This window comes from Acipenser ruthenus, chromosome 23 (genome assembly GCF_902713425.1).
Source record: "Acipenser ruthenus chromosome 23, fAciRut3.2 maternal haplotype, whole genome shotgun sequence".
In the NCBI taxonomy this organism is placed as follows: Eukaryota; Metazoa; Chordata; class Actinopteri; order Acipenseriformes; family Acipenseridae; genus Acipenser; species Acipenser ruthenus.
In genome coordinates, this window is record NC_081211.1 from 10,512,252 (window position 1) to 10,531,605 (window position 19,354).

General features: G+C 35.3%; 7 non-coding genes across 7 annotated transcripts; all 7 read right to left on the minus strand.

The window, feature by feature from the left end:
• Window positions 1-2,356: 2,356 nt before the first annotated feature.
• Window positions 2,357-2,428, minus strand: trnac-gca (transfer RNA cysteine (anticodon GCA)). The gene has a single exon. It is a non-coding gene; the product is annotated as a tRNA-Cys (tRNA).
• A 2,456-nt stretch (window positions 2,429-4,884) lies between these two features.
• Window positions 4,885-4,956, minus strand: trnac-gca (transfer RNA cysteine (anticodon GCA)). The gene has a single exon. It is a non-coding gene; the product is annotated as a tRNA-Cys (tRNA).
• Window positions 4,957-7,459: 2,503 nt separating this feature from the next.
• Window positions 7,460-7,531, minus strand: trnac-gca (transfer RNA cysteine (anticodon GCA)). Its single transcript has one exon. It is a non-coding gene; the product is annotated as a tRNA-Cys (tRNA).
• Window positions 7,532-9,990: 2,459 nt separating this feature from the next.
• trnac-gca (transfer RNA cysteine (anticodon GCA)) lies at window positions 9,991-10,063 on the minus strand. The gene has a single exon. It is a non-coding gene; the product is annotated as a tRNA-Cys (tRNA).
• Window positions 10,064-12,555: 2,492 nt separating this feature from the next.
• Window positions 12,556-12,627, minus strand: trnac-gca (transfer RNA cysteine (anticodon GCA)). The gene has a single exon. It is a non-coding gene; the product is annotated as a tRNA-Cys (tRNA).
• Window positions 12,628-15,100: 2,473 nt separating this feature from the next.
• trnac-gca (transfer RNA cysteine (anticodon GCA)) lies at window positions 15,101-15,172 on the minus strand. The gene has a single exon. It is a non-coding gene; the product is annotated as a tRNA-Cys (tRNA).
• Window positions 15,173-17,656: 2,484 nt separating this feature from the next.
• Window positions 17,657-17,728, minus strand: trnac-gca (transfer RNA cysteine (anticodon GCA)). Its single transcript has one exon. It is a non-coding gene; the product is annotated as a tRNA-Cys (tRNA).
• Window positions 17,729-19,354: the final 1,626 nt, after the last annotated feature.

Sequence of the window (19,354 nt, forward strand, 5' to 3'; positions counted from 1 at the left end):
AGCAATATTTTTCAACAAAACATTCAAGAAGTATTGTATGAGGTCCGTCAAGTAATAGAATAACACGTTGTTATACATGTATCTCTTTGAAAACACTAAGCGAAATAGATAATAATCAGAAAATGCTTAACGTTTTTTATTTCAAGAAATTAAACTAAATACAAAATATAGTGTTGAAAAAAAGAGAGAAGCTTTATGGTTTCTGAAGTACGTTATAACGTTCCCCAAAATGTTCTGAAAACAAGGACACCAAGTCCAAGATGCCACTGTAACACATTTTTTAGTGCATTTTGTTTTTATTGGAAGAGAGTCAAATACAGCCAAAAAATGTCTGGTCATGGGGGGAGCATCCCACTGAAAAACACTCGGTCCTTCAAAGGGTTTAGCAAAGGTTGGTTTGCTTGAGCTCACCCTAGAAAAGTGGTTGTTACTTTATTTTTTAATATATTAAATTGAAAGCCACAGCTTGCCTTGTCAGACGTCTTTGACAGATTATTTAAGAAGCGCCATGCTTTGCATTCTTATGACAGTCATCATTTTCATGTTACGTATTCTTCATGGTAACAGTGAAGATGCTTTCCAAGTCAATTTCTATAAATATAAGGGGACACTCTGATATTCCTTTTTACATGTTATGTCCGAGATTGGTTAAATGTAATTTTTTATTAAATGTTTCCATTAAGATTCAACTCACAGCACAACAATTTGTTATCTTATGGTGCTGCTACAGTTGTATTGATTTAAAAACTACATACTATTAGCATGTGCCTTGTTTTATGGTTACTCCTTACTCAGCAATGCGACCATAGCTTCACTCTAATATGAACTCCATTGAATGTAAAACAAAGGCCCTGTCCACACTATGCCTTTAAACCGTATTAGTTGCGTTTAAGCCGGCTTAAAAGTGCTAAATACGGTTTGCGTCCACACTACGCAGCATTTAATACCGTACTCGAGACCACCTCAGGAGGTAGTCTCGAGTCCGGTTCTAATTAGATCGCATCAGGTAGTGCGGTTTATCAGAAGTGTGGACGCTGTAATACCAAACTACATGTTTTGTGTATCCTCCAATATCCCAAAATGCTTTGTGGTATGTTTGGCGAAATACTCAGAGCAGACGCCTGAAGGAGTTGCTATCACTGTACACTCCGCACTAGGTATTCATTTTTATGCTTCAAAAAATCTTTCAGGACATCTCTGTTAAACTAGTGGGGAAAATCGTATTTTTCTTGAATCGTACTTGTACTTGCTAGAACCAAAGTCATTGTATTTATCTTGCTCTTAACCGTATTATTACTTGTACTGTGATCCTTGAAATGTATTTTTGTTTACGACTGTAAGTCGCCCAGGATAAGGGCGGCTGCTAAGAAAGAAATAAATAAATAAATAAATAAATAAATAAATAAATAATAATAATAATAATAATAATAATAATAATAATAAATAAATAAACAAAAACACAGCGTTAAATTAGGCGACTGCAAAAATGAAATGCGAGTTAAAAGTAGGATCGGGAATGAACAAATTACGTATTTTGTCAGCTCTGTTTGAAATAAAATTAAGAGGACCAGAATTAGGCTCAGGCAAGATATGAAGGTAAAAACAAAGATTGTTTTGTAATTAACAGCTTTTTCTGAGTTTAATTCTAAAACAGAATCAGCTCAATTTGTTTAAAGGGACTTCACCTGATTAAAAATAAAACCTGAAAACTTCAAGCCCTACTTGTGTGTGTGTTCGGATTTACTTTTTCCGCAATACTGGTAATATTTAATTTATGCAATATTTAATTTATGCAAACTGCAGTTACTGACAGGCTTGATAATTGAGGCAATACTGAATCTTTCAGTTAATTCTTATGAAAAAATAAATAAAAAATTGGTGTATGCTACAGCCGGTAGATGGTGTCAAGTATTAAAAAAAAAATACTATTTGCAAAATAGTATTTACTAATTTCTATTGATAATATATTTCTGGCAACCTATTTTATGTTTGTATTTTAAATACATTTGGAGACCACTGTTGTCTTTTTAAATATTTTCCGTGACTATGTTGCCATCCTTGGCGTTCACTGTTAACCGAAAGGTTTGTGGTTTGAGCTCAAACAGGAACTCTTTTTTATATTAAACTGGCCAGCCAGATTGCCTTCCCAGGTGGCCTTCTCAAGAGAGGCCAAGCTTCTAATTTCTCCAGTTGTAAAGGGTGCGGTGGCCAAGTGGTAAGGTGTTTGGTCCCGTAAATTGAGGATCACGTCTTCAAACCCTGTCTGTACCTTGTTGCTGTCTTTGAAACACTATTTTTTGCTTCTAGCTGAAATCAAAAATGTTAACGTGCATTTTGTATTTTAATTTAGAAAAAAAGGGGGCACTCGGATTTGAACCGGGGACCTCTTGATCTGCAGTCAAATGCTCTACCACTGAGCTATACCCCCAACTCACTAGCCTATTCCAGCTATGCCCTTCTCTGCCAAGCACAACCAACGGTGCCGAGCTGCAGTTTCAGAAATGCAACCTATCAATGGCTAGTTATTTTTTACCTTGTGTCCCGCATGCAATATTTTTCAACAAAACATTCAAGAAGTATTGTATAAGGTCCGTCAAGTAATAGAATAACACGTTGTTATACATGTATCTCTTTGAAAACACTAAGCGAAATAGATAATAATCAGAAAATGCTTAACGTTTTTTATTTCAAGAAATTAAACTAAATACAAAATATAGTGTTGAAAAAAAGAGAGAAGCTTTATGGTTTCTGAAGTACGTTATAACGTTCCCCAAAATGTTCTGAAAACAAGGACACCAAGTCCAAGATGCCACTGTAACACATTTTTTAGTGCATTTTGTTTTTATTGGAAGAGAGTCAAATACAGCCAAAAAATGTCTGGTCATGGGGGGAGCATCCCACTGAAAAACACTCGGTCCTTCAAAGGGTTTAGCAAAGGTTGGTTTGCTTGAGCTCACCCTAGAAAAGTGGTTGTTACTTTATTTTTTAATATATTAAATTGAAAGCCACAGCTTGCCTTGTCAGACGTCTTTGACAGATTATTTAAGAAGCGCCATGCTTTGCATTCTTATGACAGTCATCATTTTCATGTTACGTATTCTTCATGGTAACAGTGAAGATGCTTTCCAAGTCAATTTCTATAAATATAAGGGGACACTCTGATATTCCTTTTTACATGTTATGTCCGAGATTGGTTAAATGTAATTTTTTATTAAATGTTTCCATTAAGATTCAACTCACAGCACAACAATTTGTTATCTTATGGTGCTGCTACAGTTGTATTGATTTAAAAACTACATACTATTAGCATGTGCCTTGTTTTATGGTTACTCCTTACTCAGCAATGCGACCATAGCTTCACTCTAATATGAACTCCATTGAATGTAAAACAAAGGCCCTGTCCACACTATGCCTTTAAACCGTATTAGTTGCGTTTAAGCCGGCTTAAAAGTGCTAAATATGGTTTGCGTCCACACTACGCAGCATTTAATACCGTACTCGAGACCACCTCAGGAGGTAGTCTCGAGTCCGGTTCTAATTAGATCGCATCAGGTAGTGCGGTTTATCAGAAGTGTGGATGCTGTAATACCAAACTACATGTTTTGTGTATCCTCCAATATCCCAAAATGCTTTGTGGTATGTTTGGCGAAATACTCAGAGCAGGCGCCCGAAGGAGTTGCTATCACTGTACACTCCGCACTAGGTATTCATTTTTATGCTTCAAAAAATCTTTCAGGACATCTCTGTTAAACTAGTGGGGAAAATCGTATTTTTCTTGAATCGTACTTGTACTTGCTAGAACCAAAGTCATTGTATTTATCTTGCTCTTAACCGTATTATTACTTGTACTGTGATCCTTGAAATGTATTTTTGTTTACGACTGTAAGTCGCCCAGGATAAGGGCGGCTGCTAAGAAATAAATAAATAAATAAATAAATAAATAATAATAATAATAATAATAATAATAATAAATAAATAAACAAAAACACAGCGTTAAATTAGGCGACTGCAAAAATGAAATGCGAGTTAAAAGTAGGATCGGGAATGAACAAATTACGTATTTTGTCAGCTCTGTTTGAAATAAAATTAAGAGGACCAGAATTAGGCTCAGGCAAAATATGAAGGTAAAAACAAAGATTGTTTTGTAATTAACAGCTTTTTCTGAGTTTAATTCTAAAACAGAATCAGCTCAATTTGTTTAAAGGGACTTCACCTGATTAAAAATAAAACCTGAAAACTTCAAGCCCTACTTGTGTGTGTGTTCGGATTTACTTTTTCCGCAATACTGGTAATATTTAATTTATGCAATATTTAATTTATGCAAACTGCAGTTACTGACAGGCTTGATAATTGAGGCAATACTGAATCTTTCAGTTAATTCTTATGAAAAAATAAATAAAAAATTGGTGTATGCTACAGCCGGTAGATGGTGTCAAGTATTAAAAAAAAAATACTATTTGCAAAATAGTATTTACTAATTTCTATTGATAATATATTTCTGGCAACCTATTTTATGTTTGTATTTTAAATACATTTGGAGACCACTGTTGTCTTTTTAAATATTTTCCGTGACTATGTTGCCATCCTTGGCGTTCACTGTTAACCGAAAGGTTTGTGGTTTGAGCTCAAACAGGAACTCTTTTTTATATTAAACTGGCCAGCCAGATTGCCTTCCCAGGCGGCCTTCTCAAGAGAGGCCAAGCTTCTAATTTCTCCAGTTGTAAAGGGTGCGGTGGCCAAGTGGTAAGGTGTTTGGTCCCGTAAATTGAGGATCACGTCTTCAAACCCTGTCTGTACCTTGTTGCTGTCTTTGAAACACTATTTTTTGCTTCTAGCTGAAATCAAAAATGTTAACGTGCATTTTGTATTTTAATTTAGAAAAAAAGGGGGCACTCGGATTTGAACCGGGGACCTCTTGATCTGCAGTCAAATGCTCTACCACTGAGCTATACCCCCAACTCACTAGCCTATTCCAGCTATGCCCTTTTCTGCCAAGCACAACCAACGGTGCCGAGCTGCAGTTTCAGAAATGCAACCTATCAATGGCTAGTTATTTTTTACCTTGTGTCCCGCAGCAATATTTTTCAACAAAACATTCAAGAAGTATTGTATAAGGTCCGTCAAGTAATAGAATAACACGTTGTTATACATGTATCTCTTTGAAAACACTAAGCGAAATAGATAATAATCAGAAAATGCTTAACGTTTTTTATTTCAAGAAATTAAACTAAATACAAAATATAGTGTTGAAAAAAAGAGAGAAGCTTTATGGTTTCTGAAGTACGTTATAACGTTCCCCAAAATGTTCTGAAAACAAGGACACCAAGTCCAAGATGCCACTGTAACACATTTTTTAGTGCATTTTGTTTTTATTGGAAGAGAGTCAAATACAGCCAAAAAATGTCTGGTCATGGGGGGAGCATCCCACTGAAAAACACTCGGTCCTTCAAAGGGTTTAGCAAAGGTTGGTTTGCTTGAGCTCACCCTAGAAAAGTGGTTGTTACTTTATTTTTTAATATATTAAATTGAAAGCCACAGCTTGCCTTGTCAGACGTCTTTGACAGATTATTTAAGAAGCGCCATGCTTTGCGTTCTTATGACAGTCATCATTTTCATGTTACGTATTCTTCATGGTAACAGTGAAGATGCTTTCCAAGTCAATTTCTATAAATATAAGGGGACACTCTGATATTCCTTTTTACATGTTATGTCCGAGATTGGTTAAATGTAATTTTTTATTAAATGTTTCCATTAAGATTCAACTCACAGCACAACAATTTGTTATCTTATGGTGCTGCTACAGTTGTATTGATTTAAAAACTACATACTATTAGCATGTGCCTTGTTTTATGGTTACTCCTTACTCAGCAATGCGACCATAGCTTCACTCTAATATGAACTCCATTGAATGTAAAACAAAGGCCCTGTCCACACTATGCCTTTAAACCGTATTAGTTGCGTTTAAGCCGGCTTAAAAGTGCTAAATACGGTTTGCGTCCACACTACGCAGCATTTAATACCGTACTCGAGACCACCTCAGGAGGTAGTCTCGAGTCCGGTTCTAATTAGATCGCATCAGGTAGTGCGGTTTATCAGAAGTGTGGACGCTGTAATACCAAACTACATGTTTTGTGTATCCTCCAATATCCCAAAATGCTTTGTGGTATGTTTGGCGAAATACTCAGAGCAGGCGCCTGAAGGAGTTGCTATCACTGTACACTCCGCACTAGGTATTCATTTTTATGCTTCAAAAAATCTTTCAGGACATCTCTGTTAAACTAGTGGGGAAAATCGTATTTTTCTTGAATCGTACTTGTACTTGCTAGAACCAAAGTCATTGTATTTATCTTGCTCTTAACCGTATTATTACTTGTACTGTGATCCTTGAAATGTATTTTTGTTTACGACTGTAAGTCGCCCAGGATAAGGGCGGCTGCTAAGAAATAAATAAATAAATAAATAAATAAATAAATAATTAATAAATAATAATAATAATAATAATAATAATAATAATAATAATAATAATAATAATAATAATAATAATAAATAAATAAAGAAAAACACAGCGTTCACTTAGGCGACTGCAAAAATGAAATGCGAGTTAAAAGTAGGATCGGGAATGAACAAATTACGTATTTTGTCAGCTCTGTTTGAAATAAAATTAAGAGGACCAGAATTAGGCTCAGGCAAGATATGAAGGTAAAAACAAAGACTGTTTTGTAATTAACAGCTTTTTCTGAGTTTAATTATAAAACAGAATCAGCTCAATTTGTTTAAAGGGACTTCACCTGATTAAAAATAAAACCTGAAAACTTCAAGCCCTACTTGTGTGTGTGTTCGGATTTACTTTTTCCGCAATACTGGTAATATTTAATTTATGCAATATTTAATTTATGCAAACTGCAGTTACTGACAGGCTTGATAATTGAGGCAATACTGAATCTTTCAGTTAATTCTTATGAAAAAATAAATAAAAAATGGGTGTATGCTACAGCCGGTAGATGGTGTCAAGTATTAAAAAAAAAATACTATTTGCAAAATAGTATTTACTAATTTCTATTGATAATATATTTCTGGCAACCTATTTTATGTTTGTATTTTAAATACATTTGGAGACCACTGTTGTTTTTTTAAATATTTTCCGTGACTATGTTGCCATCCTTGGCGTTCACTGTTAACCGAAAGGTTTGTGGTTTGAGCTCAAACAGGAACTCTTTTTTATATTAAACTGGCCAGCCAGATTGCCTTCCCAGGCGGCCTTCTCAAGAGAGGCCAAGCTTCTAATTTCTCCAGTTGTAAAGGGTGCGGTGGCCAAGTGGTAAGGTGTTTGGTCCCGTAAATTGAGGATCACGTCTTCAAACCCTGTCTGTACCTTGTTGCTGTCTTTGAAACACTATTTTTTGCTTCTAGCTGAAATCAAAAATGTTAACGTGCATTTTGTATTTTAATTTAGAAAAAAAGGGGGCACTCGGATTTGAACCGGGGACCTCTTGATCTGCAGTCAAATGCTCTACCACTGAGCTATACCCCCAACTCACTAGCCTATTCCAGCTATGCCCTTTTCTGCCAAGCACAACCAACGGTGCCGAGCTGCAGTTTCAGAAATGCAACCTATCAATGGCTAGTTATTTTTTACCTTGTGTCCCGCAGCAATATTTTTCAACAAAACATTCAAGAAGTATTGTATAAGGTCCGTCAAGTAATAGAATAACACGTTGTTATACATGTATCTCTTTGAAAACACTAAGCGAAATAGATAATAATCAGAAAATGCTTAACGTTTTTTATTTCAAGAAATTAAACTAAATACAAAATATAGTGTTGAAAAAAAGAGAGAAGCTTTATGGTTTCTGAAGTACGTTATAACGTTCCCCAAAATGTTCTGAAAACAAGGACACCAAGTCCAAGATGCCACTGTAACACATTTTTTAGTGCATTTTGTTTTTATTGGAAGAGAGTCAAATACAGCCAAAAAATGTCTGGTCATGGGGGGAGCATCCCACTGAAAAACACTCGGTCCTTCAAAGGGTTTAGCAAAGGTTGGTTTGCTTGAGCTCACCCTAGAAAAGTGGTTGTTACTTTATTTTTTAATATATTAAATTGAAAGCCACAGCTTGCCTTGTCAGACGTCTTTGACAGATTATTTAAGAAGCGCCATGCTTTGCATTCTTATGACAGTCATCATTTTCATGTTACGTATTCTTCATGGTAACAGTGAAGATGCTTTCCAAGTCAATTTCTATAAATATAAGGGGACACTCTGATATTTCTTTTTACATGTTATGTCCGAGATTGGTTAAATGTAATTTTTTATTAAATGTTTCCATTAAGATTCAACTCACAGCACAACAATTTGTTATCTTATGGTGCTGCTACAGTTGTATTGATTTAAAAACTACATACTATTAGCATGTGCCTTGTTTTATGGTTACTCCTTACTCAGCAATGCGACCATAGCTTCACTCTAATATGAACTCCATTGAATGTAAAACAAAGGCCCTGTCCACACTATGCCTTTAAACCGTATTAGTTGCGTTTAAGCCGGCTTAAAAGTGCTAAATACGGTTTGCGTCCACACTACGCAGCATTTAATACCGTACTCGAGACCACCTCAGGAGGTAGTCTCGAGTCCGGTTCTAATTAGATCGCATCAGGTAGTGCGGTTTATCAGAAGTGTGGACGCTGTAATACCAAACTACATGTTTTGTGTATCCTCCAATATCCCAAAATGCTTTGTGGTATGTTTGGCGAAATACTCAGAGCAGGCGCCCGAAGGAGTTGCTATCACTGTACACTCCGCACTAGGTATTCATTTTTATGCTTCAAAAAATCTTTCAGGACATCTCTGTTAAACTAGTGGGGAAAATCGTATTTTTCTTGAATCGTACTTGTACTTGCTAGAACCAAAGTCATTGTATTTCTCTTGCTCTTAACCGTATTATTACTTGTACTGTGATCCTTGAAATGTATTTTTGTTTACGACTGTAAGTCGCCCAGGATAAGGGCGGCTGCTAAGAAATAAATAAATAAATAAATAAATAAATAAATAATAATAATAATAATAATAATAATAATAAATAAATAAACAAAAACACAGCGTTAAATTAGGCGACTGCAAAAATGAAATGCGAGTTAAAAGTAGGATCGGGAATGAACAAATTACGTATTTTGACAGCTCTGTTTGAAATAAAATTAAGAGGACCAGAATTAGGCTCAGGCAAGATATGAAGGTAAAAACAAAGATTGTTTTGTAATTAACAGCTTTTTCTGAGTTTAATTATAAAACAGAATCAGCTCAATTTGTTTAAAGGGACTTCACCTGATTAAAAATAAAACCTGAAAACTTCAAGCCCTACTTGTGTGTGTGTTCGGATTTACTTTTTCCGCAATACTGGTAATATTTAATTTATGCAATATTTAATTTATGCAAACTGCAGTTACTGACAGGCTTGATAATTGAGGCAATACTGAATCTTTCAGTTAATTCTTATGAAAAAATAAATAAAAAATTGGTGTATGCTACAGCCGGTAGATGGTGTCAAGTATTAAAAAAAAAAATACTATTTGCAAAATAGTATTTACTAATTTCTATTGATAATATATTTCTGGCAACCTATTTTATGTTTGTATTTTAAATACATTTGGAGACCACTGTTGTCTTTTTAAATATTTTCCGTGACTATGTTGCCATCCTTGGCGTTCACTGTTAACCAAAAGGTTTGTGGTTTGAGCTCAAACAGGAACTCTTTTTTATATTAAACTGGCCAGCCAGATTGCCTTCCCAGGCGGCCTTCTCAAGAGAGGCCAAGCTTCTAATTTCTCCAGTTGTAAAGGGTGCGGTGGCCAAGTGGTAAGGTGTTTGGTCCCGTAAATTGAGGATCACGTCTTCAAACCCTGTCTGTACCTTGTTGCTGTCTTTGAAACACTATTTTTTGCTTCTAGCTGAAATCAAAAATGTTAACGTGCATTTTGTATTTTAATTTAGAAAAAAAGGGGTGACTCGGATTTGAACCGGGGACCTCTTGATCTGCAGTCAAATGCTCTACCACTGAGCTATACCCCCAACTCACTAGCCTATTCCAGCTATGCCCTTTTCTGCCAAGCACAACCAACGGTGCCGAGCTGCAGTTTCAGAAATGCAACCTATCAATGGCTAGTTATTTTTTACCTTGTGTCCCGCAGCAATATTTTTCAACAAAACATTCAAGAAGTATTGTATAAGGTCCGTCAAGTAATAGAATAACACGTTGTTATACATGTATCTCTTTGAAAACACTAAGCGAAATAGATAATAATCAGAAAATGCTTAACGTTTTTTATTTCAAGAAATTAAACTAAATACAAAATATAGTGTTGAAAAAAAGAGAGAAGCTTTATGGTTTCTGAAGTACGTTATAACGTTCCCCAAAATGTTCTGAAAACAAGGACACCAAGTCCAAGATGCCACTGTAACACATTTTTTAGTGCATTTTGTTTTTATTGGAAGAGAGTCAAATACAGCCAAAAAATGTCTGGTCATGGGGGGAGCATCCCACTGAAAAACACTCGGTCCTTCAAAGGGTTTAGCAAAGGTTGGTTTGCTTGAGCTCACCCTAGAAAAGTGGTTGTTACTTTATTTTTTAATATATTAAATTGAAAGCCACAGCTTGCCTTGTCAGACGTCTTTGACAGATTATTTAAGAAGCGCCATGCTTTGCATTCTTATGACAGTCATCATTTTCATGTTACATATTCTTCATGGTAACAGTGAAGATGCTTTCCAAGTCAATTTCTATAAATATAAGGGGACACTCTGATATTCCTTTTTACATGTTATGTCCGAGATTGGTTAAATGTAATTTTTTATTAAATGTTTCCATTAAGATTCAACTCACAGCACAACAATTTGTTATCTTATGGTGCTGCTACAGTTGTATTGATTTAAAAACTACATACTATTAGCATGTGCCTTGTTTTATGGTTACTCCTTACTCAGCAATGCGACCATAGCTTCACCCTAATATGAACTCCATTGAATGTAAAACAAAGGCCCTGTCCACACTATGCCTTTAAACCGTATTAGTTGCGTTTAAGCCGGCTTAAAAGTGCTAAATACGGTTTGCGTCCACACTACGCAGCATTTAATATCGTACTCGAGACCACCTCAGGAGGTAGTCTCGAGTCCGGTTCTAATTAGATCGCATCAGGTAGTGCGGTATATCAGAAGTGTGGACGCTGTAATACCAAACTACATGTTTTGTGTATCCTCCAATATCCTAAAATGCTTTGTGGTATGTTTGGCGAAATACTCAGAGCAGGCGCCCGAAGGAGTTGCTATCACTGTACACTCCGCACTAGGTATTCATTTTTATGCTTCAAAAAATCTTTCAGGACATCTCTGTTAAACTAGTGGGGAAAATCGTATTTTTCTTGAATCGTACTTGTACTTGCTAGAACCAAAGTCATTGTATTTATCTTGCTCTTAACCGTATTATTACTTGTACTGTGATCCTTGAAATGTATTTTTGTTTACGACTGTAAGTCGCCCAGGATAAGGGCGGCTGCTAAGAAATAAATAAATAAATAAATAAATAAATAAATAAATAAATAATTAATAATAATAATAATAATAATAATAATAATAATAATAATAATAATAATAAATAAATAAACAAAAACACAGCGTTAAATTAGGCGACTGCAAAAATGAAATGCGAGTTAAAAGTAGGATCAGGAATGAACAAATTACGTATTTTGTCAGCTCTGTTTGAAATAAAATTAAGAGGACCAGAATTAGGCTCAGGCAAGATATGAAGGTAAAAACAAAGATTGTTTTGTAATTAACAGCTTTTTCTGAGTTTAATTATAAAACAGAATCAGCTCAATTTGTTTAAAGGGACTTCACCTGATTAAAAATAAAACCTGAAAACTTCAAGCCCTACTTGTGTGTGTGTTCGGATTTACTTTTTCCGCAATACTGGTAATATTTAATTTATGCAATATTTAATTTATGCAAACTGCAGTTACTGACAGGCTTGATAACTGAGGCAATACTGAATCTTTCAGTTAATTCTTATGAAAAAATAAATAAAAAATTGGTGTATGCTACAGCCGGTAGATGGTGTCAAGTATTAAAAAAAAAATACTATTTGCAAAATAGTATTTACTAATTTCTATTGATAATATATTTCTGGCAACCTATTTTATGTTTGTATTTTAAATACATTTGGAGACCACTGTTGTCTTTTTAAATATTTTCCGTGACTATGTTGCCATCCTTGGCGTTCACTGTTAACCGAAAGGTTTGTGGTTTGAGCTCAAACAGGAACTCTTTTTTATATTAAACTGGCCAGCCAGATTGCCTTCCCAGGCGGCCTTCTCAAGAGAGGCCAAGCTTCTAATTTCTCCAGTTGTAAAGGGTGCGGTGGCCAAGTGGTAAGGTGTTTGGTCCCGTAAATTGAGGATCACGTCTTCAAACCCTGTCTGTACCTTGTTGCTGTCTTTGAAACACTATTTTTTGCTTCTAGCTGAAATCAAAAATGTTAACGTGCATTTTGTATTTTAATTTAGAAAAAAAGGGGGCACTCGGATTTGAACCGGGGACCTCTTGATCTGCAGTCAAATGCTCTACCACTGAGCTATACCCCCAACTCACTAGCCTATTCCAGCTATGCCCTTTTCTGCCAAGCACAACCAACGGTGCCGAGCTGCAGTTTCAGAAATGCAACCTATCAATGGCTAGTTATTTTTTACCTTGTGTCCCGCATGCAATATTTTTCAACAAAACATTCAAGAAGTATTGTATAAGGTCCGTCAAGTAATAGAATAACACGTTGTTATACATGTATCTCTTTGAAAACACTAAGCGAAATAGATAATAATCAGAAAATGCTTAAAGTTTTTTATTTCAAGAAATTAAACTAAATACAAAATATAGTGTTGAAAAAAGAGAGAAGCTTTATGGTTTCTGAAGTACGTTATAACGTTCCCCAAAATGTTCTGAAAACAAGGACACCAAGTCCAAGATGCCACTGTAACACATTTTTTAGTGCATTTTGTTTTTATTGGAAGAGAGTCAAATACAGCCAAAAAATGTCTGGTCATGGGGGGAGCATCCCACTGAAAAACACTCGGTCCTTCAAAGGGTTTAGCAAAGGTTGGTTTGCTTGAGCTCACCCTAGAAAAGTGGTTGTTACTTTATTTTTTAATATATTAAATTGAAAGCCACAGCTTGCCTTGTCAGACGTCTTTGACAGATTATTTAAGAAGCGCCATGCTTTGCATTCTTATGACAGTCATCATTTTCATGTTACGTATTCTTCATGGTAACAGTGAAGATGCTTTCCAAGTCAATTTCTATAAATATAAGGGGACACTCTGATATTCCTTTTTACATGTTATGTCCGAGATTGGTTAAATGTAATTTTTTATTAAATGTTTCCATTAAGATTCAACTCACAGCACAACAATTTGTTATCTTATGGTGCTGCTACAGTTGTATTGATTTAAAAACTACATACTATTAGCATGTGCCTTGTTTTATGGTTACTCCTTACTCAGCAATGCGACCATAGCTTCACTCTAATATGAACTCCATTGAATGTAAAACAAAGGCCCTGTCCACACTATGCCTTTAAACCTTATTAGTTGCGTTTAAGCCGGCTTAAAAGTGCTAAATACGGTTTGCGTCCACACTACGCAGCATTTAATACCGTACTCGAGACCACCTCAGGAGGTTGTCTCGAGTCCGGTTCTAATTAGATCGCATCAGGTAGTGCGGTTTATCAGAAGTGTGGATGCTGTAATACCAAACTACATGTTTTGTGTATCCTCCAATATCCCAAAATGCTTTGTGGTATGTTTGGCGAAATACTCAGAGCAGGCGCCCGAAGGAGTTGCTATCACTGTACACTCCGCACTAGGTATTCATTTTTATGCTTCAAAAAATCTTTCAGGACATCTCTGTTAAACTAGTGGGGAAAATCGTATTTTTCTTGAATCGTACTTGTACTTGCTAGAACCAAAGTCATTGTATTTCTCTTGCTCTTAACCGTATTATTACTTGTACTGTGATCCTTGAAATGTATTTTTGTTTACGACTGTAAGTCGCCCAGGATAAGGGCGGCTGCTAAGAAATAAATAAATAAATAAATAAATAAATACATAATTAATTAATTAATAATAATAATAATAATAATAATAATAATAATAATAAACAAAAACACAGCGTTAAATTAGGCGACTGCAAAATTGAAATGCGAGTTAAAAGTAGGATCGGGAATGAACAAATTACGTATTTTGTCAGCTCTGTTTGAAATAAAATTAAGAGGCCCAGAATTAGGCTCAGGCAAGATATGAAGGTAAAAACAAAGATTGTTTTGTAATTAACAGCTTTTTCTGAGTTTAATTATAAAACAGAATCAGCTCAATTTGTTTAAAGGGACTTCACCTGATTAAAAATAAAACCTGAAAACTTCAAGCCCTACTTGTGTGTGTGTTCGGATTTACTTTTTCCGCAATACTGGTAATATTTAATTTATGCAATATTTAATTTATGCAAACTGCAGTTACTGACAGGCTTGATAATTGAGGCAATACTGAATCTTTCAGTTAATTCTTATGAAAAAATAAATAAAAAATTGGTGTATGCTACAGCCGGTAGATGGTGTCAAGTATTAAAAAAAAAATACTATTTGCAAAATAGTATTTACTAATTTCTATTGATAATATATTTCTGGCAACCTATTTTATGTTTGTATTTTAAATACATTTGGAGACCACTGTTGTCTTTTTAAATATTTTCCGTGACTATGTTGCCATCCTTGGCGTTCACTGTTAACCGAAAGGTTTGTGGTTTGAGCTCAAACAGGAACTCTTTTTTATATTAAACTGGCCAGCCAGATTGCCTTCCCAGGCGGCCTTCTCAAGAGAGGCCAAGCTTCTAATTTCTCCAGTTGTAAAGGGTGCGGTGGCCAAGTGGTAAGGTGTTTGGTCCCGTAAATTGAGGATCACGTCTTCAAACCCTGTCTGTACCTTGTTGCTGTCTTTGAAACACTATTTTTTGCTTCTAGCTGAAATAAAAAATGTTAACGTGCATTTTGTATTTTAATTTAGAAAAAAAAGGGGGCACTCGGATTTGAACCGGGGACTTCTTGATCTGCAGTCAAATGCTCTACCACTGAGCTATACCCCCGACTCACTAGCCTATTCCAGCTATGCCCTTTTCTGCCAAGCACAACCAACGGTGCCGAGCTGCAGTTTCAGAAATGCAACCTATCAATGGCTAGTTATTTTTTACCTTGTGTCCCGCAGCAATATTTTTCAACAAAACATTCAAGAAGTATTGTATAAGGTCCGTCAAGTAATAGAATAACACGTTGTTATACATGTATCTCTTTGAAAACACTAAGCGAAATAGATAATAATCAGAAAATGCTTAATGTTTTTTATTTCAAGAAATTAAACTAAATACAAAATATAGTGTTGAAAAAAAGAGAGAAGCTTTATGGTTTCTGAAGTACGTTATAACGTTCCCCAAAATGTTCTGAAAACAAGGACACCAAGTCCAAGATGCCACTGTAACACATTTTTTAGTGCATTTTGTTTTTATTGGAAGAGAGTCAAATACAGCCAAAAAATGTCTGGTCATGGGGGGAGCATCCCACTGAAAAACACTCGGTCCTTCAAAGGGTTTAGCAAAGGTTGGTTTGCTTGAGCTCAACCTAGAAAAGTGGTTGTTACTTTATTTTTTAATATATTAAATTGAAAGCCACAGCTTGCCTTGTCAGACGTCTTTGACAGATTATTTAAGAAGCGCCATGCTTTGCATTCTTATGACAGTCATCATTTTCATGTTACGTATTCTTCATGGTAACAGTGAAGATGCTTTCCAAGTCAATTTCTATAAATATAAGGGGACACTCTGATATTCCTTTTTACATGTTATGTCCGAGATTGGTTAAATGTAATTTTTTATTAAATGTTTCCATTAAGATTCAACTCACAGCACAACAATTTGTTATCTTATGGTGCTGCTACAGTTGTATTGATTTAAAAACTACATACTATTAGCATGTGCCTTGTTTTATGGTTACTCCTTACTCAGCAATGCGACCATAGCTTCACTCTAATATGAACTCCATTGAATGTAAAACAAAGGCCCTGTCCACACTATGCCTTTAAACCGTATTAGTTGCGTTTAAGCCGGCTTAAAAGTGCTAAATACGGTTTGCGTCCACACTACGCAGCATTTAATACCGTACTCGAGACCACCTCAGGAGGTAGTCTCGAGTCCGGTTCTAATTAGATCGCATCAGGTAGTGCGGTTTATCAGAAGTGTGGACGCTGTAATACCAAACTACATGTTTTGTGTATCCTCCAATATCCCAAAATGCTTTGTGGTATGTTTGGCGAAATACTCAGAGCAGGCGCCTGAAGGAGTTGCTATCACTGTACACTCCGCACTAGGTATTCATTTTTATGCTTCAAAAAATCTTTCAGGACATCTCTGTTAAACTAGTGGGGAAAATCGTATTTTTCTTGAATCGTACTTGTACTTGCTAGAACCAAAGTCATTGTATTTATCTTGCTCTTAACCATATTATTACTTGTACTGTGATCCTTGAAATGTATTTTTGTTTACGACTGTAAGTCGCCCAGGATAAGAGCGGCTGCTAAGAAATAAATAAATAAATAAATAAATAAATAAATAAATAAATAAATAATAATAATAATAATAATAATAATAATAATAATAATAATAAATAAATAAACAAAAACACAGCGTTAAATTAGGCGACTGCAAAAATGAAATGCGAGTTAAAAGTAGGATCGGGAATGAACAAATTACGTATTTTGTCAGCTCTGTTTGAAATAAAATTAAGAGGACCAGAATTAGGCTCAGGCAAGATATGAAGGTAAAAACAAAGATTGTTTTGTAATTAACAGCTTTTTCTGAGTTTAATTATAAAACAGAATCAGCTCAATTTGTTTAAAGGGACTTCACCTGATTAAAAATAAAACCTGAAAACTTCAAGCCCTACTTGTGTGTGTGTTCGGATTTACTTTTTCCGCAATACTGGTAATATTTCATTTATGCAATATTTAATTTATGCAAACTGCAGTTACTGACAGGCTTGATAATTGAGGCAATACTGAATCTTTCAGTTAATTCTTATGAAAAAATAAATAAAAAATTGGTGTATGCTACAGCCGGTAGATGGTGTCAAGTATTAAAAAAAAAATACTATTTGCAAAATAGTATTTACTAATTTCTATTGATAATATATTTCTGGCAACCTATTTTATGTTTGTATTTTAAATACATTTGGAGACCACTGTTGTCTTTTTAAATATTTTCCGTGACTATGTTGCCATCCTTGGCGTTCACTGTTAACCGAAAGGTTTGTGGTTTGAGCTCAAACAGGAACTCTTTTTTATATTAAACTGGCCAGCCAGATTGCCTTCCCAGGCGGCCTTCTCAAGAGAGGCCAAGCTTCTAATTTCTCCAGTTGTAAAGGGTGCGGTGGCCAAGTGGTAAGGTGTTTGGTCCCGTAAATTGAGGATCACGTCTTCAAACCCTGTCTGTACCTTGTTGCTGTCTTTGAAACACTATTTTTTGCTTCTAGCTGAAATAAAAAATGTTAACGTGCATTTTGTATTTTAATTTAGAAAAAAAAGGGGGCACTCGGATTTGAACCGGGGACCTCTTGATCTGCAGTCAAATGCTCTACCACTGAGCTATACCCCCAACTCACTAGCCTATTCCAGCTATGCCCTTTTCTGCCAAGCACAACCAACGGTGCCGAGCTGCAGTTTCAGAAATGCAACCTATCAATGGCTAGTTATTTTTTACCTTGTGTCCCGCAGCAATATTTTTCAACAAAACATTCAAGAAGTATTGTATAAGGTCCGTCAAGTAATAGAATAACACGTTGTTATACATGTATCTCTTTGAAAACACTAAGCGAAATAGATAATAATCAGAAAATGCTTAACGTTTTTTATTTCAAGAAATTAAACTAAATACAAAATATAGTGTTGAAAAAAAGAGAGAAGCTTTATGGTTTCTGAAGTACGTTATAACGTTCCCCAAAATGTTCTGAAAACAAGGACACCAAGTCCAAGATGCCACTGTAACACATTTTTTAGTGCATTTTGTTTTTATTGGAAGAGAGTCAAATACAGCCAAAAAATGTCTGGTCATGGGGGGAGCATCCCACTGAAAAACACTCGGTCCTTCAAAGGGTTTAGCAAAGGTTGGTTTGCTTGAGCTCACCCTAGAAAAGTGGTTGTTACTTTATTTTTTAATATATTAAATTGAAAGCCACAGCTTGCCTTGTCAGACGTCTTTGACAGATTATTTAAGAAGCGCCATGCTTTGCATTCTTATGACAGTCATCATTTTCATGTTACGTATTCTTCATGGTAACAGTGAAGATGCTTTCCAAGTCAATTTCTATAAATATAAGGGGACACTCTGATATTCCTTTTTACATGTTATGTCCGAGATTGGTTAAATGTAATTTTTTATTAAATGTTTCCATTAAGATTCAACTCACAGCACAACAATTTGTTATCTTATGGTGCTGCTACAGTTGTATTGATTTAAAAACTACATACTATTAGCATGTGCCTTGTTTTATGGTTACTCCTTACTCAGCAATGCGACCATAGCTTCACTCTAATATGAACTCCATTGAATGTAAAACAAAGGCCCTGTCCACACTATGCCTTTAAACCGTATTAGTTGCGTTTAAGCCGGCTTAAAAGTGCTAAATACGGTTTGCGTCCACACTACGCAGCATTTAATACCGTACTCGAGACCACCTCAGGAGGTAGTCTCGAGTCCGGTTCTAATTAGATCGCATCAGGTAGTGCGGTTTATCAGAAGTGTGGACGCTGTAATACCAAACTACATGTTTTGTGTATCCTCCAATATCCCAAAATGCTTTGTGGTATGTTTGGCGAAATACTCAGAGCAGGCGCCTGAAGGAGTTGCTATCACTGTACACTCCGCACTAGGTATTCATTTTTATGCTTCAAAAAATCTTTCAGGACATCTCTGTTAAACTAGTGGGGAAAATCGTATTTTTCTTGAATCGTACTTGTACTTGCTAGAACCAAAGTCATTGTATTTATCTTGCTCTTAACCATATTATTACTTGTACTGTGATCCTTGAAATGTATTTTTGTTTACGACTGTAAGTCGCCCAGGATAAGAGCGGCTGCTAAGAAATAAATAAATAAATAAATAAATAAATAAATAATAATAATAATAATAATAATAATAATAAATAAATAAACAAAAACACAGCGTTAAATTAGGCGACTGCAAAAATGAAATGCGAGTTAAAAGTAGGATCGGGAATGAACA